Genomic DNA, 27993 nt, shown 5'->3' on the forward strand with positions numbered 1-27993 from the left:
CAAATCCTATCAACTGCCTATTTGCTTTTTAAAAATAATTTATTGGGGCTTCCCTGGTGGTGCAGTGGTTAAGAATCCACCTGCCAATGCAGGGGACATGGGTTCGAGCCCTGGTCCAGGAAGATTCCCACATGCCGCGGAGCAACTAAGCCCGTGCGCCACAACTACTGAGCCTGTGCTCTAGAGCCCGCGAGCCACAACTACTGAAGCCCACGCACCTAGAGCCCATGCTCGGCAACAAGAGAAGCCACCGCAGTAAGCCCGCGCACCGCAAAGAAGAGTAGACCCCGCTCGCAGCAACTAGAGAGAGCCCACGCGCAGCAACGAAGACCCAACGCAGCCAAAAATAAATAAATAATTTTTTAAAAATAATAATAATAATTTATTGAGGTGAAATTCATATGTCACAAAACGAACCATTTTAAAGTGAATAATTCAGTGGTATATAATGCATTTGCAGTGTTGTGAAACCTCTATCCAGTTCCCAAAGCCCACTGCCTGTTTTTGTAAACAAAGGTTTATTGGAACAGAAAAAAAAAAAAAGAAGCAGGGTTTGAAATCATTTCTATCTGAATGACATATGTGCATTTAATTAAATCAATTCTAGATTTTTAATACTGGTCAAAAAAAATAACATCAATACCTAACTGTGGGACACAAAGCTTAAAAACACATCTATTAATAGTCTTATGAATACAGCCCATCAAACCAGAAAGCTGCAACACTCTTAAGAAGAAATATGGACACAAAGCACTGCACGTGGTCTCCCGGCAGGTCACCGGTGGATCTCTCCCTCCTTGTTACTCCCACTTCCCTTGGCCACGGTTTCCAGGAGAGCACCTGTTCCTCTCTCTGGCCTTGGTCCTCACAAAGGATCAGATCCCGCAGGAGTGAAATGGACAAGGAATTTGCAAACGTGTGAGTCACTGACAGCAATAAAGACCCGAGATGAGGACGCTGAATTGGAAGCAGGAATTCCTGACAACCACACCTGACAGTCACACGTGCTGGGGACTGATGTTCCCACAGGTCAAGAGGCAACAGATGGCACGTGACTCAGAAGCAGCCTTCCGTTCCAACGACTTCACGTAAATCACTAAATCGTGATGGAAATCATCAAAAGGCAATATCAGATCCTAACCTTAATTTATAGAGAGAAAGCCTCTTCTGGAAACAGGGTTTATACACAGCCGGAGCTGGATGGCAGTGGACAAGGTTCCACACCATAAGATGACACGGCTCATCTGTCAAGACTGCAAAGTTTGACTGAATAATTGCTTTTACCTTGAGGAGATACATTAGTTTTTAATTTTTTTCTCTGATATTAAGAGATACACAATTATTTTATGTTAAAAAACAAACACGGAAATACAGAAAAGAACAAAGAAAAACATTTTTTAACTTTATCTTTTAAACCAAAGCACCAGAACTATACACAATTTCATACTTTAGACCACCTCTTTAAGACAACTCAAATGCCCGGGTGAGGCAGAGATGAGGGGACGAAACATTAGCTGTTCTCTGTCACAAGGGGTTCTTCGGCGTAAAGTTCTGACACCCTCATACTACTCCACCGCCATCTCTGCCATGGCCACCACTCATGCTAATTTACTGAAAACCCATTATTATATCTGGAACTATGCTAAGCTCTATATACACATTATCTCATCTACCGTTAAGTCAATAGACTTGGGAATTTTAAGCTGTACTACCAGACTTTAAAAAAATTAATCTAAGGGCTTCCCTGGTGGCGCAGTGGTTGAGAATCTGCCTGCCAATGCAGGGGACACGGGTTCGAGCCCTGGTCCGGGAAGATCCCACATGCAGCGGAGCAACCAGGCCCGTGAGCCACAACTACTGAGCCTGCGCGTCTGGAGCCTGTGCTCCGCAACAAGAGAGGCCGCGACAGTGAGGGGCCCGCGCACCGCGATGAAGAGTGGCCCCCGCTCGCCGTAACTGGAGAAAGCCCTCGCACAGAAACGAAGACCCAATGCACCCAAAAATAAATAAATAAATTTATAAATAAAAAATTAATCTAATATTTTTCATAGAAAAAGAATACATAATAATAACATTCAAATGTTATGAAAGGGTAAGCTGTGAAGAACAAACTTCTACTGCCTCCTGGACCGCCCTATAAGCAAGTTTCCACGCTATACAACTGTATGAATCTATACACACACATATACCCCCAACCCCACAGACTACATTTTTATGCAAATGTTAGCATCTGTTCTGCACCTTATCCTTGTCAGTTAACTTATACAGAAGATGCTCCATAGGAGTCCAGTCGCGCACGTAGATCTACTTCCTTCTTTTACAAGGTGCAGGGTATTCCATCATATGAAAGCCCCACAATGTATTTGGCCACTTCCCTATCGAACATTTAAACTTTTCCAATTTCTTGCTAAAATGAATAAATCCATAAACAACACCCTTGTTCACATGTCTGCATATACACAAAAGCATTTTTAGGATCAGCTCCTAAAAGCTGAACTGCATGGTCAAATGGTTTACGCATCTTAAACTTGAACAGATAGGGCCAAATGGATTTCCCAACGGGAGTGCACTGGTTAGGAGTCCCACCAACGGTGTATAAGCGTCAGGCTCCCTGCACGCTTTGTGACACCGTGCATGATCAAACCATTTTACGCCTGTATTGCCCAAGAGGTTACTGAAATGAAGTCACATGAAATACTTCGCAAGGAGTTTTTTTTTTAAGTCCTAAAATACTGTTGTTCAAATCACCATCCATGACATCCAAGAGTTTAAAATATATGAAGCTAGAGCTCTGCGGTATTCACAGTGACACAGAGAAATACATTTATAAAGGAGCGTATGATTAACTAGAGGACAGCCAGAGAATCCCACAGACGTGCGAGAGGAGGAGGAGCAGCCAACGCAGAGAATGATGGGGGACGCGTCTACGGGAGAGGTGAGGGCCCGGGCGGATAGTCAGTGATGGATGCGTGAAGTCTAGAGAGCCAGAAAGGATTAGGGAAGACACAGCAGATGGTGCACAGACCAGATGAGCGAAGGCAGAGTTCAACGTCACAACAGACACTTAGGTGGTGTGCTGCTGGTCTGACAGCTCGCTGGGCATGGCTCAAAATGCCAAGGGGCCAGTCAGACAAGTGAAGCAAAACGGCCGCCAAACAGCACGGTTTCACAAGTAACAGCTGCCAATAAAAATTTCTAAAACTCAATTGTAAGCAGAGACCAGCAATTCAGAAAGGCACCCTCCTCCACTCTAGGTGATCATATCCTTGAAAAGAGGCTCAAAACCTAGCAAGGCAGAACTCTCCTCACACATTTTCTAGACTCACTCTAGGACCCTCCTGAAAACATCTACTTAATATGATCGTGTTGCTCAAAACAAGTAGATCGGAAGCAACACTACAACTTCACCACTCTGTCTTCTGTAATCTTCTGATAACTGCAATTCAGTCTTTTCAAAACGGAGACAGCAGCAAACACCAACAAAAATAAGAGCTTTGAAAGGAAAAGTCCTGGGTTCAAATCCTAAACCTGTCTTAACCAGCAAGTCAGTTAATCCCTTGAAAACACGATGCTGTCTTCTGCAAAACGGTTATAAACGCGATGCAAAGTGAGGTAACTTTCCATAGACATATAAATATATCAATATGCATACACATGGCGTCTAAGAGGGTGCCTGGCACACAATGGGTGAGCTCTATGCACAAATTTCTTTCTTCTCCCTTCCCACCTGTTTCAAGTAAAATCAAAATACATAGCATCACTTAAATATTGACTCTTCCCAAGCACATGGTTTAGTTTCCTTTAATTTCACTGACAGAATTCCATCAAAACAGAACAAAAAAGTACTTGGTGAAAGAAAATGCCTAGACAATTAAAAAAGTAGAATGGTACATTTTACAAGTTACTAATACCAAAAAAAACAAAAAAAAACCACAACAGAAAACCCCCAGGTATTTTGAATTAAATTTTAAAAATCACATCAGAAACTCAATGTTAGTACAGCATTCTTGATTTGGCCTATAAACCTGAGAACTGAGTCAACTCAGAATTATTCACTTTGCTGAATAAAAGCAAATCTAGTATCTGCTCTCCTATATTCCTTATTACTGAACCACTGTGGTTTTAACCCCTTGTCCTAGTTGGAACCATCTTCCCCTGTGAGCACTGACACACCCTTGCCCTTCACACTTTATGAGCTCAGGCACGCTCGCACAGGCAGAACACTGATAAATGGTGTTGAAACCACGTAAGACTGCCTCTGTTTGCATTTCCTCTCTGACCCTAAAGCATCTTATACCCAATGTAACACAGCTGCGTGCCCTTCAGGTGCACGAAAGTAAGGTTCTCTGAGAGCATGCTTTTGGATAAAGCACTGTTGGTTAATCTGAGTAGCTCAGCTACTTTAGGTACATCATCAATCATCAAAACCAGCCAGAAACTGCTAGAGTAGCATCTTCCAAACTTCACATAAATAAATCTGCAGGTTTTCTAACATTCCACACTTTCCATTAGCCTTTCTATGCTCTGCTCATTGCTGTTTTATAACCACATACTTCTTCCCATTGATTCTTAGCACTTCATATATTGGCAGGAAACCACTGCCAACCTGGTATAATGTCATGCATTTATGCAGTGCTTTTAATTAAGTCACTCTGGCACCTCCTTAGCATTCCGATGAGGACAATGTGTCACCTTTCTTGACGTCGAGGCAGCTTAGTTTTCTGTGCATTTCTGGTGTCTGCCCAGGGCTCTCCACACAGTAGGCGCCCAGGGTCCGTCGGTCACCAGAGTGACGCAGTCCTGGGTTTGATTCCTGGCTCCAGTACTTTGCAAACCTAACCTGGAGCCTGACAAATCATGTTACCTCTCAGGACTTTAGTTTCTTGTCTGAAAAATGGGGGTGAAGAATACCCATTTCACAGTTTCTGTGAAAACTAAATGAAATAATGTATTTAAAGTCATTTGCCGAATAGCTGGCACATAAGGTCTGAAGAAATTGTACATGACTTTCACTGAACCACACATACATCCTCACACAAGTTCTGAGACCACAAATTACACTGGTAACAATGGACAATGGGTTCAGAGTAACGCCCCCTTTAAGACCAGGAACAGAGGTAGAACCCGCCCTGAGAAGCAGCCAATGTTCTGATATTCGCCTGGACCACAGGGAATATTCTCCACACCTTGTTTTGTGGTCTATTTCTGTCCATATTGATCTCACGCTTCCTTTAGACCCAACCCTACTGTGACCCAGTAACAACCAATGTGGGAGTGGGGCAGCTAACCCCCAGCTCTCCCTTACATACATCCTTGTATCTGACCTTCCACTCCTGGACCTAAGATGCCAAAGTAACATAGAGATGAACGTCCGTCAAGTTAACCTTCAGGGTCAGATAAGAGGAAATCCCAGCCACCAGGACGGCACTATTTTTTGAGCCCTTTTCTGTGATCAGTGAATCCTGAGAAGTAAAACAGGTTCAGCAGGGCAGGCTGGACATGGTGAAAGCAGAGCCATTTAAATGCTCCCAGAAGATGTGAAACATGGGCTCCGGTTAACCTCTCATTCTGAGTATCTACGTACAAAGCACTTTAAGACTACAACGCATCCGTCTAATAAACACACTTTGAAAGAGGAGACATTAAAATGCAGACCACCACAATTAAATCAAGTAAACAATACAAAAGAGAAAATTAAATCTTTTATCCAAAGATGGCTGACTGAGGTAGATACCTCAAAACTTCAGAGTTCATAAGAAATGATGGTCCCAAAAATATTCGACAGTCTTTAATAAGATGATCAGCGAACAGTATTGACCTAATAATGCTAACATCTGTACAATCTTTCAGAAGTTACAACGTATATATGTTCACATGCTCACATGTTCTTACTATTCAAATCTAACGACCCCATCAGAGTTAATGAATGAAGATATCTCTGGGGGAGCCTGGAGACATAATCCAAAGAGATTTGTTAATGAACATGAAATTTCTTTGATGCCACGTTTCTGATTTTTTTTCTAATCCACAATATCCCTGTACTTGTTGTAATCATGCCTGCATGATAAAACCTCCATAATAATCTCTAAATTATGGAGTTCAGAGCGCACACGGGTGGTGAGCACATCGCAGTGTTGGGAGGGTGGAGAGGTCCCACTCTACCACCCTGCCCCCTTTCCACACGTTCTCCTACGCAGCTCTTCCATTTGGCTGTTCCTGAGTTATATCTTTCATCATAAACCCGTAATACTGAGTAAAGCACTTTCTGAGTTCTGTGAGCCAACCTAGCAAATAGTTGAACCTGAGGAGGGGGGGTTATGGAAACCAAAGATTTACAGCTGGATGGTGAAAGGTACAGGTGGAGACCCAGATCGTGACAAGCATCTGAAGGAGGGGAAGTCTGGTGGGACTTAGCCCTTCACCTACAGGGTTTGAGCTAACGCCAGGTAGTCAGTACAGAATTTAATTTAATTGTAGGACACCCAGCTGGTGTCCAGAAATTTGGAAGAAGAAAATGTATTTGGTATCACAAACGTTATGACTAAAAACAGCTCACAAGCACCTCAACCACGGCAGGACAGCAATTACAGTCCATTTAGAGACACAGGTGAGTTCATTCTAGATGTTCATAATTTTGGAACATCACTCAAATGTTGGGAGAAACTGAATAAGGCAGAGTACATGACTGATTTTGGAAATCGGCATCCTACAGAAACTTAAACATACTGTACCAGCTGGTCTACATCAAATTGCAAAAGAGTTACCTTCTATCAACTTGTTTATGAGGCCATTGGCCAGGACGGCCCTGTGCAGATGTTCATGATTTGATGGAAGGAAATGAAAAGCGTTCCTTCTGACAACATGTCAGGGCCCCTGCTCTAGAATCTGTGATCGTTCCGTCCAGAATAAATGTCGTTTCAGTCACCAGCACAGCAACTTGGGCTTCCCCTGGGGCTACGTGTAAGCCCTGGATGCAGTGAGTTGGAGCTCAGAGGGACTGGGCCCAGTAAGCTCCCCACTGATGGTCACGTGACATAAATAATGCCGTACTTAGCAATTCTGGACAAAGGTAACCATCATGTCAAAAAAGAATGTGCATCTTCTAAGTTGTCATAATACTTAAAAAAGCATACCTGGGCTTCCCTGGTGGCGCAGTGGTTGAGAGCCCGCCTGCTGATGCAGGGGACACGGGTTCATGCCCCGGTCCAGGAAGATCACACATGCCGCGGAGCGGCTAGGCCCATGAGCCATGGCCGCTGAGCCTGCGTGTCCGGAGCCTGTGCTCCGCAATGGGAGAGGCCACAACAGTGAGAGGCCTGCGTACCGCCCAAAAAAAAAAAAAAAAAAAAAGCATGCCTATGATAAGAAAGAAGTCACACTTCCAGTTCCTCCCTGACACTGAGGATTGTTTTTTCACCTCCACCAATCTGATGCTTTAAAATGTATGCTTTTATATTCACTTCACTGATTACTAGTGATGTTTATAATGTCTTCATATGTTTATTAAACCTTGGACTTCTTTTTTTAAACTGGCAATTCTTGACATTTTACCACTAGAGCGATGATTGTTGTCATTCAGCTCTGTCCTCCCAGGTAGCTGGCAGTAAACCCGAAACCCAGGTGAGATTCTGGACGACAGCTGCTTTCCACCCTAATTCATCCATCACATATACTGCACGTATTAGAAATATTTGGTCATCTGCCTTTCATCTTTCTCATGGTGCTTAATAAGGAAAACATTTTGGAATCTTTGAAATATTTTATCACAAAGCATAAATCGTGAGAGGCACCTTCCTCAACAGTGGACATCTTTTTCCATAGGTAACCTGAAAATGTATGCAAAACAGCTGTGACACTGGTTTTTCAGAACCTGTTGCTTGAGCTGCACGAAGGTCGTGTGCCCTGTGATAAACGAACAGAAATGCCCATGGCCCTGCTCTTCAGCAACTGAGCGACCCCCGTCCTGCTGGAGCTTGGAGGGAGGACACAGCTGAGCGCCCCTGTCCAGGGAGGTAGGCAGAGCGGCTGGGGTCTGCCGCTGGATGGCAGAGGGGGCAGCGCTCAGCGGAACCATCAGGTGCACTTAGCATCAGGGAGCAAAATTAACAATGCATGACTCTAGCAATTTCCTTAGTGGTGATATAAAAGCTGGAAACAGAGTTGCTTCAAGCACTCGGGCACACAGTAGATGTCAGCAATTCCTCTCCCCTTTGACACAGGGGGGAAAATTCAAACATCTACCAGAGCTGCCAGCTTACGAGGGGATGAGATGTCCAGGAGGACCTGATATGCTAATGTGTCTCTGAAGCATCCAAGCAACACATTCTTTGTTAACCTAAAAGGAATAAACAAACTAAAAAGGAGTACTAAGAAAGGTGAAAGCCATTTCTGATAAATGCTCAAACTTCTTGAGCTCTGCGCCTATGAGCTACATCGACGTACAGGGATGCAGACGTTTGCAGTGCTGCTAACAAACGCCCTCCCGCAGCAAGATGGCTTGTCTCTCAACATGACAACCTAAGGAGGCGGGGAAGTGACAAGGAAACACAGGATGTGTTCTCGGTGGACAGCCAGTTGACATTCCTTCCTCTGAACCCGTAACCTCAGTGCACACCTTCCCAGACATGGGACAGCATCCCAGGGGCCGCCAGCCAAGCCCAGAAAGGCAGAGGGAAGGCTGGACTCTGTCGTTCATTTCATTGAAGTGTTAGGGTAAACAGCTACATTTTCTCCAACACTGTGTGTACAGAGTTGTTCATATACCTATGCTTTGGGTCCCGGAAAGTGTGCTCTTCAGACGTTGGCAGAAGGAAATTCATCTCACCAAAATGATTCAAATGTTCCTTCACCGACATGTTCAAAAAACTTAGAAGGAACAGAACAAGAACTGAGAAAGGGAAGAAATGATGGTTGAGAGGTGGGAGGATCCACATTTTCACATAATAGCAGGATGAAATGGTGACAAACACACTGATAGAAAATCACAGTCTCTTCTTCCTTGCAATTATCCCTGAAAAGAGCAGTGACTGGCAGCTAAGGGAAGAGAAAGGTGGAATAGGTTATAAATTAATTGGTAGAAAGAATAAATCCCAGAGGTAACGTCAGTCAGTTCCAAGCAGGTAAACTGTATATGCGTCATCCTCGCTCTTTTATGAATACATTTACAGGACTGTACAGCAGGAGCTGCTGTCACTGCAGAACAAGGGGCAGCGCGGAAAGTCCTCGGTGAGGCCAGCTTCCTACCAGCTCTTCCCTGAGGCCCAGCAGTAATGAGCCCTTCACCAAACTGGTCATTCAGCTCTGTCCTCCCAGGTAGCTGGCAGTAAACCCGAAACCCAGGTGAGATTCTGGACGACAGCTGCTTTCCACCCTAAATATTTATATCATAACAGAAACTCATAATGAAAAGTATATGACTGAAAAGTATGACTTACTACTTGTATAATTCGGAGTATAAGGAAAGCAGGAGCAGGTCTTTGGAGCAACTCTTAAGTCATAATGGAAAAATAGCCCCATCTTCATAAGGCCAAACCTTGGTGTCTCTCTTGGACAAAGCAGGGCAATCGCAAGACGGCATGAAAGACAGGCTGCATGTAACATCATTCTGTCCATCAGAACTGCATCAGTTTAAATGACCCAGGGGATCTTTAAAATAATAGAAGCTAAAGGGGGAAAAAAATAAACCTTTCTTGAGAGGGAAAATATTACAGATTGCAGGAAAAACTTCTAGAATTTTCACGTCTTATGACAATTAATTGTATGCCCTATTCTATCTTTATGAGTATTTCATCGGTACCTCCATAGTAAATAAAGTTGTCCCACAGTATGTGCTGGGGACTGGTTCCAGGGCCCGCATGAATATCAAAATCCAGATGTTCAAGGCCCTTATATAAAATGGTATAGTATTTGCGTTTAATCTAAGCACATCCTAACCTATACATTAAGTCAGCTCTAGATTGACTTAACTAGTACTACAATCATCGATCCTATAGAACTACATACTTAGTCAATCGTTTGAAGTCGCCTAGTCATCATTATTTTTATGGGAGACTAAGTCACACATTTGACAACGCAAAGTCAATAATCTAGTAAAATGGGCAGAATACAGGTAATACAACTAATGACAGTAATAAGGTCATAAGTACTTAAGCTAAGAACTTCCATTAGGTTCAGCCCAGTATATCCCCAGGTCAATTGACCCAGCCTGTTCTATACCAGTTGTTATCTTTAAGGGAAGTGATACTTTGCATTGTACATAAAGTTCACCAAAGATATGTCCAAGTACAAGGCATGGGTCATCGTGACCCCATACAGGATTGAGAAATGAATGTTATCTTCTAAGGAGTTACATGGCTGGCACCAGGAGAAGAAAAATTATCTTTATGGCTGAGCAGGCATTTCTGCCATTGGGGTGGGGGTCTGGTTAATGCACACTGCAGACACGTGAGGCACACCAGAGGGGAGGGAGGAGGCCCAAACAATGGGCAGAGAAAAAAAAACCTGTTTAAATGTTTCTTGTCGTGCCTTAAAACATGAATTGTTTTACCAGATCATTTTCCAATTAAATTTATATCTACTTACGTGATTATCTGATGGACATCTGTCTGACCCACCAGATTGTAAACCCTTTTGTTTGTTTTGGTCACTATTATATCCTAGTTCCATAGCAGTACCTGAACTATACCTGTGTTGGGAAGGAAGAAATTTCCTCTACCCTTCTAGGTTCTTCTGGCTGGTCTAAGAATTAAATTGACATGAAACAGATTAACAGGAAAAAAAAAGATTAAGAACACGTAACATGGGAGAGACCCAGGAAACCTGAGTAACTCACCAAAATGGCTGAAGCACTCAGCTTAAATGCCACCTTCAGCTAAAGACAAAAGAGGGTGTCAGGGGTAGTGGCCTGGAGTGTCAAAGGGGAGAAAGGTAACTGACATGGACACAGAAAAGCACTGTTTGGTAAATAAATGTTTGCTGGGACATGCACAGACAAAGGGACACAGAGTGGACTCTAATCTCTTGCCTTTTCTGAACCAACTGGACCCTAGGACCTATTTATCACGTGGCACTTATTAATATCCCAGCACCTTGTGTCCTACAGAACATCTATGGAAAGCACTGAGTTCATGCATCTGAAATCTTCTCAGTTAATGTCTATGTTCCGGGCAACCCAGGAAGGAACGTGGACCTGCCGTGTGCCTCTGCTGGACCCCAGCAGCCCAGAACTTACCTCGTCCACCCTACCTTTCCAGATGAACAGAATACTGTTTTCACCACACACACAGCTCACTGCTAAATGCACTCCTGACATGTACATTCTGCTCTGTCAGGGCCGGGTCTCCGAAGGTCCCTGCTATCCCGTCCTTCCTCAGCCAGCTCACTTCCACCCACCCACGCACTCAATCCTCACTTCCTTTAGGAAGCCTCACCTTCCCTCCACTCCCCGCAACCTCCCAAACCCCCAGGCCGGGTTCAGGGCCCAGCCTCTACACTTATCTGCACCATGCACCAAAGTAAAGAGACGCTTCTTTATTACTTGCTGGGTGCTGGGCACGTAATAAATACTTGTGAATGAATCTCCAACTAATTACTGCTCCTGGAGGACAAGCAGTATATCTTATCAGCTTTCTAGCTCTAGCACCATCCAAGCACATAGTAGCTGCCCAATAAATACATTTGTTTAACAAATGTTTATCATCCATATTTACGTACCCAGCTCCTAATATTCCCTCAGGAGTCAAAATATTAACGGCTTGGATAAATTAACGTGTACAAAATAGGAAAGGACTGGCCAGGGGAAAGGGGCTCTTCCACTTTAACAAGTGACTTTTAAACAGACAGCTCAGGCCGAAGGCATCACTCCATGTCTGCCCTCCAGCTCGTTTGGAGCAGAGAGGAGCAGGGAGGCTGCCCTGAGCCACCGCCCTCCTGTTAGATCTGGATCAGGCTCCCCCTAATGCTGTGACTTCTGGGGCGCTAGAGCACCCCAGGCCTGCAGGGCACTGTCCCCTGAGCTGAACAGGGCTCCGTCACACTCAGCGATTCCAGCACTCTGGACAGCTCCATTTCTCTTTCAGGTTTTCAGGTAGAATTTGTGCTTGGGGCCCTGCCCTGCTTGTGCAGAGAAGGACTCAGGGGACTGCAGACAAGTTAATTCACAAGGAACTCTGAAAAGTGCTGCCCACCGTGGCTGGTTGTCTCATCTCTCCCACGACCGAACTGGCCACTCGAGAGACACAGTGTCACCAACCAGAGGACACAGCCCTGAGCCCGGGAGGCTGTGGAGCCCGAGGTTTAGGGCACAAGCTCACAGGCCGGGGAAGGACTGCAGCTGTGGTTGGGTCGGCTGAGGGCGGGGCTTCATGGGGACGGTGCAGCCCTCCAGCTGGGGTGTCCTGTAGCCCAGGAGCAGACAGGTGGTCATCACTTCGTCACGCTCAAGCCCATCAGTGTGTCCTGGACCGATTCCCACGTGTAGCCCAGGCACAGCACTGACTCAGTCTGCCGGGTCCTCCAGTAGTCGGGGGGTTCCAGTCCCTCCTCGGGGCCCCGTGTATCCATGGGTCCCTCATGATTCCCTCTAACATGCCTCTCACTGGGGTTCAGGGTCAGGAATTGATCAAGCAGGTTTTCACTCTCTATGAACACCAAGAAAAACAAGTCGTATATTCTGCTCAATACCTGCTCACGCAGCCCTCTGAATCCCTTCCCTTAAAAGGCAGGGACCGGGTGACCACTGAGGGGCCATGATAACGTCTGTGGAGGACCTCCAGGCATAACAAGGGGGATGCCACGGAAGGCACTCAGCTGGCCTCAGCGCTGAATCCCAATTCTCTCACCAACTAGCTGGGAGTAACTTCTGTGAGTCTGTAAACAAGGGGAGTCTCTAAGGTCTTTCCCAGTAACGTAAGTCTTGGGTCTCTGATCCTATTGGGAAAACAGTCCTTGTCATCACTGATTAGAAACACTGTAAAATTAACAGAGAGTGAAGAGAAGAACAGAAAACAGATGTTTGTTTGTGTGCTGTAATAAAGAATATACCTGGAATGAAAGAGAAAAGAAGGCATTCAGCCTGCTGATGACGGTGAACGCACTGCTGAAGCCACAGTCTGCCGTCTCTCTTGTGCAGGTCAACGTCCTAAAGCAGGTTCTGAGGCTTTAGGGCCTGTGGACAGCGCCCCCCGGTGGCTGCACACCAGTCCTGCCCAGCGGACACCACCTGGAGGAATCTGCCGAGGCCTCTTTCTCTTCCAGGTGGCCGGGGTCCAGCACGGAGTCAAACATCTCTCCTCCGGTGATGTACCCCATGACCAGGAAGAGTGTCTCCTGGGTCTCAACCACCTCGAAAAGTTTCAGGATATTGGTGTGATTCAAGGCCTCATGCTCTGGACTTTGAGGAATAGCCTCTGCAGGCTGGAGGGGCTCTGTGGACTCGTTAATTAAAAAGCAAAAGAATGAAGAAAAAAGGAAAAATGTTAAGGAAGAATAAGAAAAAAATAGTAGAGGAGGAAAAAATAACATACAAATTAGACAAAGTAATATAAATTTGTAATTCAACTAAACGGAAGAGTAACAGATCTATACTCTTCCCCAACTATTGCTCCATCTTGACAGAAGGGAGCTGCGGATCTTCGGATGCCCTTGAGCCACGGGTAAGCCCCATGCCACCGGGACCTCCACTGATCACAAGTGTGGGGAGAAGCCCCTGGAATTGAGCCCTTATGCAAATGAGATGTGCAAGATGATTAATCATTAGAAGAAAAACATGTACCCGCTCAAAGTGAGGTGAAACAAGATATAAGGAGACTCCACCTGAGGAGAAGTCAGACTACAGGCAGTTTATCAAGCAAAGCCAGAGCTTAGCAAACAGCCCAGGGACTTTCCTGAGCCGTTTCTTGGAAAGAGAAACCGGCGGGGCCGGCGACCCCTACTGAACACGGAAACAACCCACTCCTTCCCCAACATCATCCCTCCTCGCCCCAGTCCCACCCCCCTCAGTCAACTGGTCACCCTCCTCCGCCCCACACCCGCCCCCATCACAAGCTCTGCTGAATCCAGCTCTTCCATCTGGGATCCACCCACCTCCTTCCATCTCTACTGCCACCCGCTCCATCAGGCCACCATTATCTACGGGGGCTCCCTAACTGGCTTCACTGCCCCCAGGCTTAGCCTCCCCAATCCATCTTCCCCAAAACCAGCAGCAAGATCTTGCAAATGTATAGGTCTAATCAAGTCACTCTACTGGTCAAAGTCCTTCGGTGGCTCGTTAATACCAAAAACGTCTCTACAGATAAAATCCACATGCCTCGCATAATTATAAGGCTTGGAGGCTCACAAATTCTGCTGTCCATTGAGATCTGGGAAGCGTTACAATTCCCAGTGCTGCAGCAGACCCCGCACCCGTGGAGCCGTAACGTCTGCGGGCGAGAGCCAGTCTTCAGCACCACCACCTGCCAAACACACACACACACTCACACTCGCCACCCAGAATCCTCAAACCTGGGTTAGAGGCCATGCCTTCGTGCTCTATGGCAACTTGTCCTTCCCCTGTTATACCACCAAAGACCAGGCGCCGGGTCTGCTGCTGACCTTCGGTTTCCCCTGCCTAACCCACGGCTCTGGGAGCAGGGACATGTCCTCCTGGTGACCACGCATCCCAAGCAGCTCCTAAGGAAAGGGACCGTGATTTCACTGCCCAACACTGGCCTCCAGCACTCACTGGGCACCCAATTTTTTATTCAAGTCCAGGTTGGACCCCTTTAAAACTGATAAATCAACAGTAAGCACTGTGCTCCTGAAAATCTGGGAGGTGGTTCTTCAAGAAGTAACAGCCCAGAACAGGGGGCAGGAAGAAAGAGCCCCTCGCCTTGGAGCACACCCTGGGAATAACCCAACTTTTCAAAACCCTCCTCAATGAGCACATTCCCAGCAGCTACAGAAACGTGCCCGATCTTTAAGTGCCGATATTCCCTCGGTTCTCTCTGCCGGGTCGCTCTAATATTCTGCGCCTCTGTTAACATCTTTTCTGAGTTGGCAACATTGTCCTCAGATACTAGTGACATCTCCCAGTCCACTGCTTCCCAGGGCCGTTATGAAGCGTACGTGAGAATGTACAGAAAACTCATCTGAAACACAAAAAAATACTCCACAAATATAGGTTATGAGACTTAGTATAGATTAATAGTAAACAAAGCCCAGAAGACATACTTGAATTGTTATACTTTAATTTCTGGGTAAATGGATACTATGAAAGAAACTGCCGTGCTTTAAATTCAAAAGGCACCCTTGGAAGGATTGCAGCTTCACTCATAATCTGAGTTGCTTCCAGAAGATGGTCCGAAGTTATTTGCTTGTTTCTAAATTATCTACAAGCTTCAGACACTGCACACATCTAAAATGCTCATTAGAAGTCAAAGTGCTTTACATGCCTAAATTTGGTTTGTGGATGAATATATATGTGGACTGCATAAAACCCAAAAACATTCAGTAGATCCTATGATGTATGCAAAGTTACTTAAACTGACTTTTACCCCCAAAGAAACCTACAGCGGGAGAATCACATGGAGCCACAATGGATATATTACATCAATATGGATCAAAAATGCATTACAATTATGGGAGACCGCAGTCTGTGGCTGGCTTTTGTCTCTCATTTTTGACAGCCAGACCCCACCACGGGCCCCGTTGCCCATCACCTATAGACCTTTAGGCTCTCACTCACCCTCCGCGCCCATGCTTAAAAAGAGGCACATGGTCCTCTCCTCAGCTGACTAAGCCAGCATGGTCAAAAGCTGAAAAGGTCTCAGTCTTAAGAGGTTCATATATCTAAAGAGGACAGGCTAGAAATAAGTTGATCTGAGTTCAACACCACAATCTACAAATAAAGAAAACTCTGTGTAAGTCTGTTTTTCCTTAGTAACATTTATCAGGGTTGCATACATATGTGTACGTCTTAACACACAGAAGTGAAAAGAGAAAGAAAGCCCTGTAGTTAGAGAAAACCCCTTGTTCTGTTGAAAATAATAACACTCGGGGCAGCCAGAGTCCCATGGATGGAAAAGGACGAGTCTGGCCCAATGCTGACAGAACGAGCACACATTCCAATAATGGCCTATCAATGAAAAACGAAACTTCTGTAAAGGTAGCTCTATAATGATGAGGAAAAATATAGATGTTAAGTAAAAGGAAAAGGAAAAGGTAAAGCTTTCATAAACAGTCTAATTAGAACCACAAAAAAGTTATACAGGAGAAAGGAATGAAAGAAAAAATTTTAACGTTATGAATGGTTTGCATTCAGGTGGAGGGAACTTGAATAAATTTTCTCTCATCTTTCAATTTTTCCTTATTGTCTAAATTTTTGAGAATAAGCTTCTAGTTCCTATCCTGAAAACAACTTTAATCCCGCCAAGACCAGACAAAGTGAAAGGTGCCAACCTCAGCGTGTTACAGCAGAACGCCATCAGCAGGTCAGTCGGTCTCTCCCAGCTGCTCTGCACTGAATGATAGCCACGTTAGCAGCTACTGCACAGAAGGCAGGACGGAGCCAGCTTCGTGGGGATGTGGAGGAAAGTCATCCTCTCCGCTAGGCCACAAGTGGGCCTAAGCAGATTATCCTGTGCTCTCCCAGGAAGAAAGCGGTTTACACACCGAGCCGGTTTTAAACACTCCAGCACCACACAGAAGAGAGCTATCCAGTCACATCAAGGAAAAACGTTTAGACTGGAAAGTTACAGAAACATAGGAAAAGCCCTCTTGAAATGTAAATACCCATGAATTCCAAACCCGATTACCCAGTAGCTATGACCACGGGCAGCTTGCAAGGTTGACATCACTTTCAAGGGGCCTGGAGCCGCCAAGGGCTGAGCAGGCTCCAGCTTCCACACACTGTTCAAGTCCCAGGGTGGACACCACGCGGCGTCAAGGAAGTGGTGGGCTGATGATTCTCGTGCTCTGACGTTCACCACGAGTGCTTTCTCACTAGTAAAGCCCTGAGCTTCAGAATGTCAATGACCACTGTGCCTGTCCTCTTGCGGGGGGCGGGGGGCGGGGGGCGCTGGAGAGGAAGCAGGGGGAAGCAGCACAGCCCATGCAGGGCTTCTGCTGTCAGATTCCAAAGTTAATGCTCCCTGGAGGACCGTAAACCTCTCCTCTGCGCGTATGGACCATAATGAGAGTTTTATAAGAATCACAGTTGTGGCAAAAACACACTCAAATCATGTACCACAACTAACACTGAACATTCTTCCCCTGAAATGAAAAAACGTTTATATTCAAACTCGGAGATGCTGTGCAGCTGTAATCTGGTAGGGAACTGGGTCTTGATCCTGCACTATCGCCTGGCTCTCAAGACAAATCTCTAGGCTTTTACTGCTCTGGACCCCAGTCTGACTGTTGCATCAAGGTCACAATCTCCAAATACATTTCTACGCTGCCACAAGGGAGAAAAAAATGTGCACATATAGCAAAGAACACTCCAAATATACATCGGTTGAGGGCATGGGGGCATGGAAGTAGCAAAACAAGCACCTCAAGTTCCCCACACACAGCGTAGTGTAAAGGACGCTGGGCCAGGAGCCAGAAGGTCCAGGTCTGAGCTCCCAGCTGCCATCCACTCTCTGAGGGACCGTGGGGAAGACACTCAGCCTTAAGGGCTCCGCTTCTCCATCTGTCGAACAAGGAGGTCCCGACAGGTGACTTGGGAAGTGTACATATATATATAAATCAGAGGTCTTTTCCAGCATTACCTTTCCTAAATTTCTCAGCTCAAATTTCCTCTTCCTTTACCCCTGAGAGCATCTGCTGCCGGTTCTACACATGGGACCCGTCACCTGACCACAGGGCTTCAGTACAACTCCTGGAACCATGAAGACAGAGTATAAATTCCCCTCATTCATTCATCATTCTATCAGCAAGCACAAAACCATCACTCACATCCTAATATACAAAACCATGTGCTAGATACTTTAGGGGACGGACATAAAAATGAACGACTTCAAAAGGTCCAGTCTCTACTTAAAGGCATTTAATGTTTACAATCCAAAGGGAAATATAAAGAATTGAAGAAAATTGCAATGACAAAGGTCTAGAACAAACTGCTAATTAATCACAGTACCTTTCCCACGAAGCCTAGATGGGGCCTCAAAATCCTTCTCGACACAGCATTCCACTCAGAACCCTAAAGACCGTAGTTAGCAGGTGAGGTTAATTTTGCTGCCAGGTTAGGCTCGCTCCTGAGCACATGCCCGGGCACTTCCAATGCCCTCCTCCCGCCTGTCCCCCTAACCTCCTCGACTCTCACCTTCACCTCCAAACCATTAGATATTCCCGAAAAGCCGGGGGCCCCTCAGACCCTCGTCACAGTGGTGAAAGCCCTTGCCGATTCACCTTTGCCAACTTTTTAAAACTTTCAAATTCCAGGGAAACAGGGAATATGTATACTTGCTTGACTCCACGTCTACCACACTGCTACATTAAACTCTGAACCGCATGACTTATATTGGCATTGACATCTAGTATATTCCTACTAAGAAGAACAATGCACAGTGTCACTGAGGCTTAAATCAGTGCACATACGAACCAGCAAGTTTTACAAACACACACACCTCCTCCTCTCCTGCTGTGAGAGGCTGCGTCCCTAATCCTAGCTGGCCATCTGGGAAACAAATGACTTTGTGATGGCATTGTAAATTGGTTCTACTCCTCTGGAAAGCAATCTGGCAATACGCTTTAGAAGCCATAAAACTGTTCATACTCTTTGACCTAGTAATACCACTAGGGACTCTATCACAAGAAACTAATTCAAAATATGGAAATAGCTACATGCACAAAGATATACCTTGTGGTGTTATTAATAACTGTGAAAAGCTGGGAGCAAGATACTCATCAACAACAGAGTTAATTACTTAATGGTATAGAATCACAACCATTAACGGTATAGAATGCAACCATTAAAACGGTAATGATGAAGATCATGTAGCAGTAAGGGGAAACGCAGATGCAAAACAACAGATACAACGATGTAAAAATCATTGAAGAAAAAACTGATAATATTAAAAACTGATAATCATTGTTTTAGGACAGTGAAGGGGGTGTTTTCTCCTGTTCTGTTTTCTAGCTTTTTGTGATACAGCACTGATGCTTCTACCATGTAAAGATAATCTTTGGAAATATGAACGCAGGCCTTGACCGTGAGGATGAAGAGGCAAAGGACCACATCAGAAAGCCCAGCCGCTACCTTCCGCAGCGGGGAGGGGACAGGGCCCTCCACAGCCTGGGGGCCAGGGGCATGTGCACAAAGCGGCTCCACAGAGAGCCAGTGGCAGTGGTGCGCCTGTCAGTGATTAGGGAAGTAAGAGCAGCGCCCATCTGCTAACCCCAGTCAATCCCCTCCATTACCAGCATCCCAAGACCAAGAATTCCCCGGGGCACACCACACTTGCTGGCAGCTTAGTTATCTGTTTACCAGATAACTAAGTATCTGTTACTAAGTAACTAAGTACTGTTTAGTAACTAAGTAAGTTTACCAGTTATCTGTTCACCAGGTCACACGGGGCTGTTCGATAATTTATTTAAAGCAAGTAAGCTCAGATTTTCACGTCTGGAGCAACGAGGAATGTCTGCACCAAGAAACGCCATCCTCATAAAGATCGGGGGAGAGAGCAGAAACCACCCGTCGCCTCTGGTGAAACACAGGAAGCGGCAGCACTGATGCTGCCCCTTGGGGGTCTAAGAAACGGGCGCCCGGGCGAGGGCAGGGCTGCCTCTCCAGGGCTGACATGGGGATGGAGGACGCAGGTCAGGAAGAGTGGTCCAGCCTAACAAACATTCATCTAGATGAACACTGATCTCAGCTTGGGGCCACTTAACCCCATCTGCAGGTTCACCCTGTGTCCAGCCGGGGACCAGTCCCGCGCAGGGAGATATAGGAGCTCCAGCCTGCCTGGACTGTCAGCACTGAGGGGTCTCGCAGGTTCTCTGCTTCCCTGCTCCAGCATTCCTGCCCTCACCCCTGCGGCCGAGGGCCTCTTTACACTGCAGGGTCAGTGACCAAGCTCTGGTCTCTCCGTGTCTCAATTTCTGCTCCGAGTCCCTGCCAGGGAGGGAGCGGAGCAAAGAAGTCTCAGAAACAGATTTTGCAATTAGACAAAACTGACTTAAATTCAAATTATGTTACCCTCCTCCCTGCTGACCTTGGGAAAATCTCTTCATCGCTCTAAATGCAGTTTCTTTTTCTACAAAATGTGCACCTACGCCCTCACATCACTGTCAGAATTAAGCGAAGTGAGGACCCCAGCATGTGACGCCATGTAACGCTCGTCAGTCCACGTGCCCTCACACTCCCCAGCCACCGGCGCCCCGCCTGCCTCTGCACCCCCTCTAATCCTGCCCGCTCAACAAGGCCTGCACAGCCCCACCCTGCCGCTCAGCCTCCTATGCTGACCACACACCTGGACTCCACTTGCCTCCTGGAAGCGCCCGCCACCGAAACCCAGACGCTGTCCTCTCTGCACCACAACCTGACGCCAGCGTGGGCGCTTGAGGCCGCACCGCCTGGGCTCACAGCCCTGCCGTTCCCTTGTTAGGAAATGCGACTTGGGTCAAGCTATGGAACCTCTCCGTGCCGCAGTCGCCCCATCTGTGAAACAGAGGCAATGGCAGTGCCTACCTCATATGACTGGGAGGTGGATCCCTGTGTCTGCAGGGGCCTGGGAGCCATGTCCAGCACATGGCAAGCAGGCACTTTTTACATCTTTGACTCCCTGTGAGAGTGTTTCGTCCAGATCACTTGGTGAGCTGCCTGTGCTAGCCCACGTCATCAGATGAGCAAGCATCCCCGCTACCCTCTGACACCAAGGGAGATGAAGCAGGCTCTTAGAGTGAAGCCTTTCTGGTGCCAGCATCAGCATCACGTGGGAGATCATTCGAAATGCAGCCTCTCAGGCACCCCCAGCCCGACTCAAATGGAATCTGCATATTAACACATTTTGAAGGCACAAGTCCTCTGTCACCTGGGGTTCCTGTTATAACACAGATGGGGGGCGGGGGACCTGAAACTCTGCCATCGTAGGACCCCGCTTGGAGTACCAGGTGTGAAAAGACAGCACCGAACTCCAGAGAGGAATTGCACCAGGATGTGAGACAACGACTGCCTTGGCACCTGCAGGTGGAAAATGAGGGAGACGGGCGTGACCGATGACTTGGAAGAGTCCAGAGATAAGAAGTCAACTGGCGCGGGGAGCTCCCTGGTAAGTCCTTAGAGGGTAGGGACCATGTCTTACTCATCCTGGTTTTCTCAACAGAGAACGCCTGGCACAGAGGAGGCAGGTCACTGTAACCATCTATCTCCGTCTCAATAAAACCAGAATAGCACTTGTTAGCTTTACAAAAACACAACTGTTTTATAGCTGTATTAGCAGCCCCTCCCCACCCTACTCTAATATTTGCCTCTACATTTCCTATATGAAGATGACACAACCTATCATTAATCAAAGGGAACCATTTCTAAACTTTTTCTCTTAGAAATGATGCTGGCTTTGAAAACCCGCGAGGCGGGGGGGTGAAGGTGGGGTGGGGGTAGGAGGAGGGGCCGGCAGAACATCCTACACAAAACAGGGGCTACATTTTTAAAGAGCATTTGCTGGTACCTTGCTGACTCTTTCATTTTAAACATCAGCATGTTGAAAACTAAGTGAAGGCAGAAGAGGGAGTGCCCTGTTGCTATAACCCTTGACCTTTTCTTAGTGACACACAAAACTAATCAGCCCCTGGAGGTCAACAACCAGGGACTAGTTAGAGGGAAGGAGACAGGGAAAGCAAACAAGAGTAGAGATTAGAAAAATCACACCAACTGACCCAAGAGTCCCTTGAAGTCCCTCCTTCCTGGGGAGCACAGCCCTCATTTTCCAAGACAGCAGCAATGACCAGATGCCCTTGCTTTTGATCTCAGCAATCTGTCCCCTTGTCCAACAGGGCCCTCGCCCTACCGCCCACCTCCACACACACCTGTCACCAAGGTAATTGACTAAGGGGAGAAATCTACACAAATGTGAGAAGAAAGCTATCTTCCCAGTCCAATGCCCACAGCTAGCATGAAATTACCTAAACGTGAAAGCACGTCAATCCCAAATATGCCTCTCTTTGAAAAAACAAAGGAAGATCCCTGGCAGATGTCCCTAAGAGAATCTCCTTTACATCACTCTGAATCAGCAGCTACGTATGAACACAGAGTAACATTTTTACACGCTTATACTACATATACCTACATGTACAAACACACAGGTGTACGTTTCTCTGCTCTGCCTGTATCTGAAACGGCTTTGGGGTGGGTAAGGCAGCCCTTGTCCTCAGCTACTGGTGTAAGCCAACCATTTTCTGCCCTTAGGTGAGGTCTCTAAGCAATTCCATGGATCATATACACCCTACCCTTTCTGCTTCAACTACTGATGGAGCTCTCACAGAAAAACAGAATACGAAACAACGACAAAGTTTCAAAATTTTACATCTAAACATTCATTTCTAAAATGAAATCAAAGCAGGGAGAACTCTTGTTTCCTCAAACCTCATCTCTAAACTTTCACGAACTTTCAACCAAATAATCTTAAAGCCACAGTCACACAGGGAGGATGATGCCAGCCCTGTCACTGACTTTTTAAAGAAACTCCGAGGGCCCAGGAGGAGCTGAGGCAAAGCATCCCTCTAAACCGGGGAACCCTCGGAGGGCCTACGTGGTGCAGCCAAACACACAGCCACGTTTCCCAAAGTAATGCCACGCTGAGGGTTAAAATGCACAGGGGTGGTGAGGCTCTGGACGAGAAGACTTCGGGAACTACAGAAGCGTCAGCTTGAACCCATCAGTCTTCAGTTTACAGAATGAAACTGCCCTCGGAACGCAGAGTGACCGGGAGCCGGCAGTGAAATCTAGGCGAGCGGATCCCTGTCCTTCCGCCAAGTTCCTGAACTCAAGTCTCCACAGAGTAAGCGAGAGCCGCCCCCTACATAAGTCTCATGAAGAGAGACGTACTCCATAAGGACGTGAAAATCATCTTCCAACACGAATAAACAAAACAGAAGACAGCCCCTGTGTGGGTGAGGAGTATTTTCCAGCAATCCCTGCTAATAAGGACACCCTGAGAAAAGGCATTTCTGTGTCTTTTGTGATGAGAAAACTCTTAATTACAGCCCAAAGAACAAGGTACTCAAGAGGAATTAGACCAATGATCCCACACCTTGACCATACATTTAGAATCATCTGTGAAGCTTTTTAAAAATCCCAGTGGCCAAGGCACACACCAGGCCAGTGACACGGGAATCTCTGGAGGTGGCCTGCAGTGCACGGCCAAAGTTGGGAACCACAGAATTAGGGATTATTCTAAAGATATCGTCCAGAGCAGTCAATCTGAGCATGACTGTGGGCCCTTGATACGCTGGGACCTTTGTCTAAATCTCACACCCAGCTATGACGGTGGATGGTACAAGCCACTCACCCTCTACCTTAGGAGGGGCTCGGGGCCATGCACACACAGCCCTCCCCTTAAAACGCAGCACAGACAAGGTCGCCCATCCAGAGGGCCTGCCGGGATGAGCAGGGTCCAGGAGACCCTCGGTCTGTATCTGCAGGGGGCACCTCCCTGGCAGCAATGTGAGGGGCTCCGGAGATGGGCTGGGACATGAGCTGACACACGGGCCCAGCTGAGCCAGTGTCCCCCGGGGAGCACGCTCTTTGCAGGATGCCGCGAAGCCCCTCATGACCCCTCTGTGAGGGACAATGCAAACCCTCTCAGCAAAATACACACGAGGATTCAAGAAATGGGCACACTTTCTTGCTGTTGCTCCTCTACTGATAAAGATGGAAAATTCACTTTATCTGAATTTTTTAAAAGTCCTCAGTGTTCACCACTGATACTCTCCAGGTCTCCCCCCATTTATGCTCGGCTTAGATAGTTTTGTTTGGTTTTATTTGAAAGCAAACTTCTGGCAGAGGTACGTAGAGCAGACATATATACAAAACTCCAGCAGAATCAATTCGTATTTATTCAAGGCATTTAAAAGCAAAATTTGACCCAAGAACTCAAATAAAAACAAACATATTGCATACATCTTGAAAGATATTTTAAATAACAGAACATTTTAAAGCATAAATATAGAAAGGCAGGGGAAAGACATACAGAGATATTCAACATATAATATCTTTCTACAGAATGTGGATTTTTTTAAAGTGTACTTTTGTCCAAAAAAAAAAAAAAGGAAAAAGAAACACCAACCCCTGAATCTAATATGCTTACCAACATGAACTGTGAAGGCAGGTGGCCCGGGCTTGAACCCACACGCGGGGCCCTGGACCACGCCTCCGAGCCTCCGTGCCTCCTCTTATCTTTACATCAGAGGCTCTGGAGTCGGACTGCTGGGCTCAGATCCGGGTCTGCACAGGAGCTGTGTGAGTGCATGTAACCTCCCCGCCCCTCTCTCCCTCCTCTGTGACACTGAAACAAGAACAGGACCTACCTCCAATCTGCAGAAACTGGAACCTCGTGCACAGCTGATGGGAATGCAAAATGGTGCAGCTGCTGTAGAAAACAGTCTGGCAGTTCCTAAAAATATTTAACATAGAATTACCATAAGATCCAGCGATTCCACTTCTGGGACTCTACCCCAAAGAGCTGTGAGTAGACACTGGAACAGATATTTGCACACCCATGTTCACAGCAGCATATTCACAACAGCCAAAAGGTGGAAGCAGCCCGTGTCCATCAACAGAACAACGGATAAAATGTAGTACATACATACAATGAAACATTATTCAGCCTTAAAAAGGAAGGAAATTCCGACACAGGCTTCAACATGGATGAACCTTGAAGATAACTATACCAAGTGAAATAAGCCAGTTATATAAAGACAAAATATTCTATGATTTCACGTATATGAGGTACTTAGAGCAGTCAGACTCATGGAAACCGAAAGAATGATGGTTACCAGGGGCTGTGGGGAGGGGGATGGGGAAGTAGTGTTTAATGGGTACAGAGTTTCAGTTTGGGAAAATGAAATAGTTCTGAGATGGAGGCAGGTGATGGTTTACCCAACAATGTGAATGTACTTAATGCCAGTGAACTGTATACTTAAAAAGGTTCAGATAGTAATTTTTATGTTTTGTATATTTTACCACAATAAAAGAATAAAAGTAAATAAGAAAGCCTAGTCCCTATACCTCCTAGAGTTGCTGTAAGGACTGGATATGTGCGAAGTGTTTAGAGAGTACCTGGCAGGGAAGCCCTCCGTAAACACTAGCTACAGCTACTCTCTTATTGTCCTACCTTTGGAGCTCCCTCCAGGCTCCACCACCATGTTCTGCAGAAACAGATGCTCACTGACTAGATTCTGATCCACCCCCTGGAGCTGTACAGCTTCTGCAATGAGACAGTTCCAGCCCTGGGCTTCCTTCCAGCATAAATGCTCTATTATTGGGACAAAACTTCCACTGCAATCAGATAAAGATGAAGAGACCACCTGGTTCCTGCAGAGTCTTCACACATAAAGCTGAGAAGACCACAACTAAAAAAAAAAAAAAAAACTGATTTTATCATCTATTCCCTAAATGGTTTGTTAATAATCTTGCCTCAAAGATAGGTTCATAGGCTAATGTTATCGTATAAGTCTGACAGTGGGGAAGAAAGGAAAAATGTTCCCTACTATTCATAAATATTCTTTCACCTTTTATCACAATCCAGACTATTCTACTTCTTTGCTTCGTCATTTAAAAGTCCTTCTATTATGAAAATTTCCAAGCATATACAAAAGCAGAGACCCGACTAGCCCTCATGTACCCAGCTTAAGAGCCAACTTCAACCTCTCTGACCCTACCTACTTGACATTCTCGCCACCAGAAAACTAGAATAAAAACACCAGGGCAGGGCTTCCCTGGTGGTGCAGTGGTTGAGAGTCCGCCTGCCGATGCAGGGGACGCAGGTTCATGCCCCGGTCCGGGAAGATCCCACATGCCGCGGAGCGGCTGGACCCATGAGCCATGGCCGCTGAGCCTGCGTGTCCGGAGCCTGTGCTCTGCAACGGGAGAGGCCACAGCAGTGAGAGGCCCGTGTACCGGAAAAAAAAAAACAAAAAACAAAAAAAAACACCAGGGCAGCTACATTGAAGCAATGTTCTTTTCTAACAATCATCATCACCATCACTATTTTACTTTTAGAAGTTCTTTTTGGATATCTTCTCACCTGCTCTCCTTTTTTTCTTTGAAACTACAAATAATTTCCATACCTACTATTCCAAGGTTATTGTGAGGATGTAATACACATGAAAATGCAGAGCTTGGTGTCTGAAATGTATGAAGTCCCGGAGAAATCTTAGTTCTCCACGGACCACCACCCCACCCTTCTCTCCAAGACAACAGATACCAACCACCGCCACCCCTCTCACACATACCCCTCTCCATTAAAGAATGTCCTTGCTTGTCCCTCACTCCTCCCTTCCCTTCCCAAACACTGGTCCTTGCTTCCCTCCTGTCCCCTCGGCCTGCTTCGAAGCCAGGGATCCCAAACACAAATGTCTGATCACAAATCCAATCACCTAGAAGACCCCAAATATAAAGACAAACACAGAAAGTGGATAAACTGCACTGATCAATATATTTAACGTTTAGGGTACCAGCCACTAAACTAAAAATTAAAAACATACCCAATCTAGTGCCTGTATGTTATTTAACAGAAAAACCAGGCTAGACACTCAAGGTAAAAACAGCACAAACAGGGATTCCAATGCAGGTCGTGTGTATGTGTGTGTATTTATATTTTAAACATTAAACCCTTTTTTGATGATCCAAGAAATTTTATCTGCTGATGAGATTCATTTCCTTGCAGTACTTTTCGCCAGTGGCAAACCTGCCACATCTAATTTGTTTTAAAAGGAATTCTAATCACCCAATCAATCATACTCTCGACCTTCAGCCTCACAGTCACTTCGCTGTGGTCAAAATTGGCTCCAAAAACTCATGTTGTAACAGTTCTGTGGTCCTCAAGCTCCAAAACGCCAATGACAGGAATATAATTTGACCAAACCCTCTGGTAGAAGAAAAAACAGTACCTGAAGTTTCTAATTCGTCTCCTACCAAGATTCTTTAAATAAAAGTGAATGTCTAAGATATTATTAAGGAATAACTTTTCCTCTACTGGGGTTTAAAGACTTATAAATCATCCAAGTGTCTATGCAGTGAATCTGGTCTCTTCATTACAAAAATCACACGTCTCACTTTTGCTTTTAAACAACTTTTCTTATTGCAGAGATATAAGGACCAAGTAATAACCCTTGCAACACTCCGCCCTCCCCTCCTGGCACACGTTCAATCTCAAGCGCGCTGGCTTGGAAAGGCGTCCGCATTTGCTGCCTGCCCTTCCTGTCCCCATCCTCCCTCCTGGCTACCTGGCTTCTCGGGGCCTGGCACACAGCAGGTACTCAATACATGATGCTGCCGGGATCATTAAGAAAACTTTAGGGGTAACAGAGACAGAAGCAGCCACATCAAGTAGAGAAGCTGACCTGGGGTGGGGAGAAGAATACGGTTATTTTAGACACACTGTTTGAGGGGCGGGCGGGACATGCAGATGGACACATTCAGTGATGTCCACCTCGGCGATGATGTCACACGGGGATGATGCAGGTCAAGGAGGGAGGCCTTCTGCAGAAAGACTCCATCCACAAGCAGAGAGCTCAGCTCTGAGCATCACCGAAGCTAAGGGAGAACCGCATCTCAAGGTGACTGAAAACACTGGATGGGGTGTGAAACGCCACAGCTAAACTGAAGAGGATTAAAGACCGTAAATGAGGGGATGGGTAACTTAATCACTAGAAAGTTCTCCATCTTTAAGAAGCTGTTTCAGTGATGAATAAGATACATACTTATAACTATCTGCAAGAATCCCAAATAAAATGTAGACAAACAGAAACCACTAAGGGAACACTATACCAAGGCCACGGTGGCGGCGGGGGGGGGGG

General features: G+C 46.1%; 1 protein-coding gene across 1 annotated transcript in view; it reads right to left on the reverse strand.

Annotated features, from left to right (window-relative positions):
• The window catches only part of FARS2 (phenylalanyl-tRNA synthetase 2, mitochondrial), a 383626-nt gene that overhangs the window by 335636 nt on the left and 19997 nt on the right, over positions 1 to 27993 (reverse strand). The gene's annotated exons all lie outside the window — the stretch shown is intronic.

Source organism: Phocoena phocoena, chromosome 10 (assembly GCF_963924675.1).
Source record: "Phocoena phocoena chromosome 10, mPhoPho1.1, whole genome shotgun sequence".
NCBI lineage: Eukaryota > Metazoa > Chordata > Mammalia > Artiodactyla > Phocoenidae > Phocoena > Phocoena phocoena.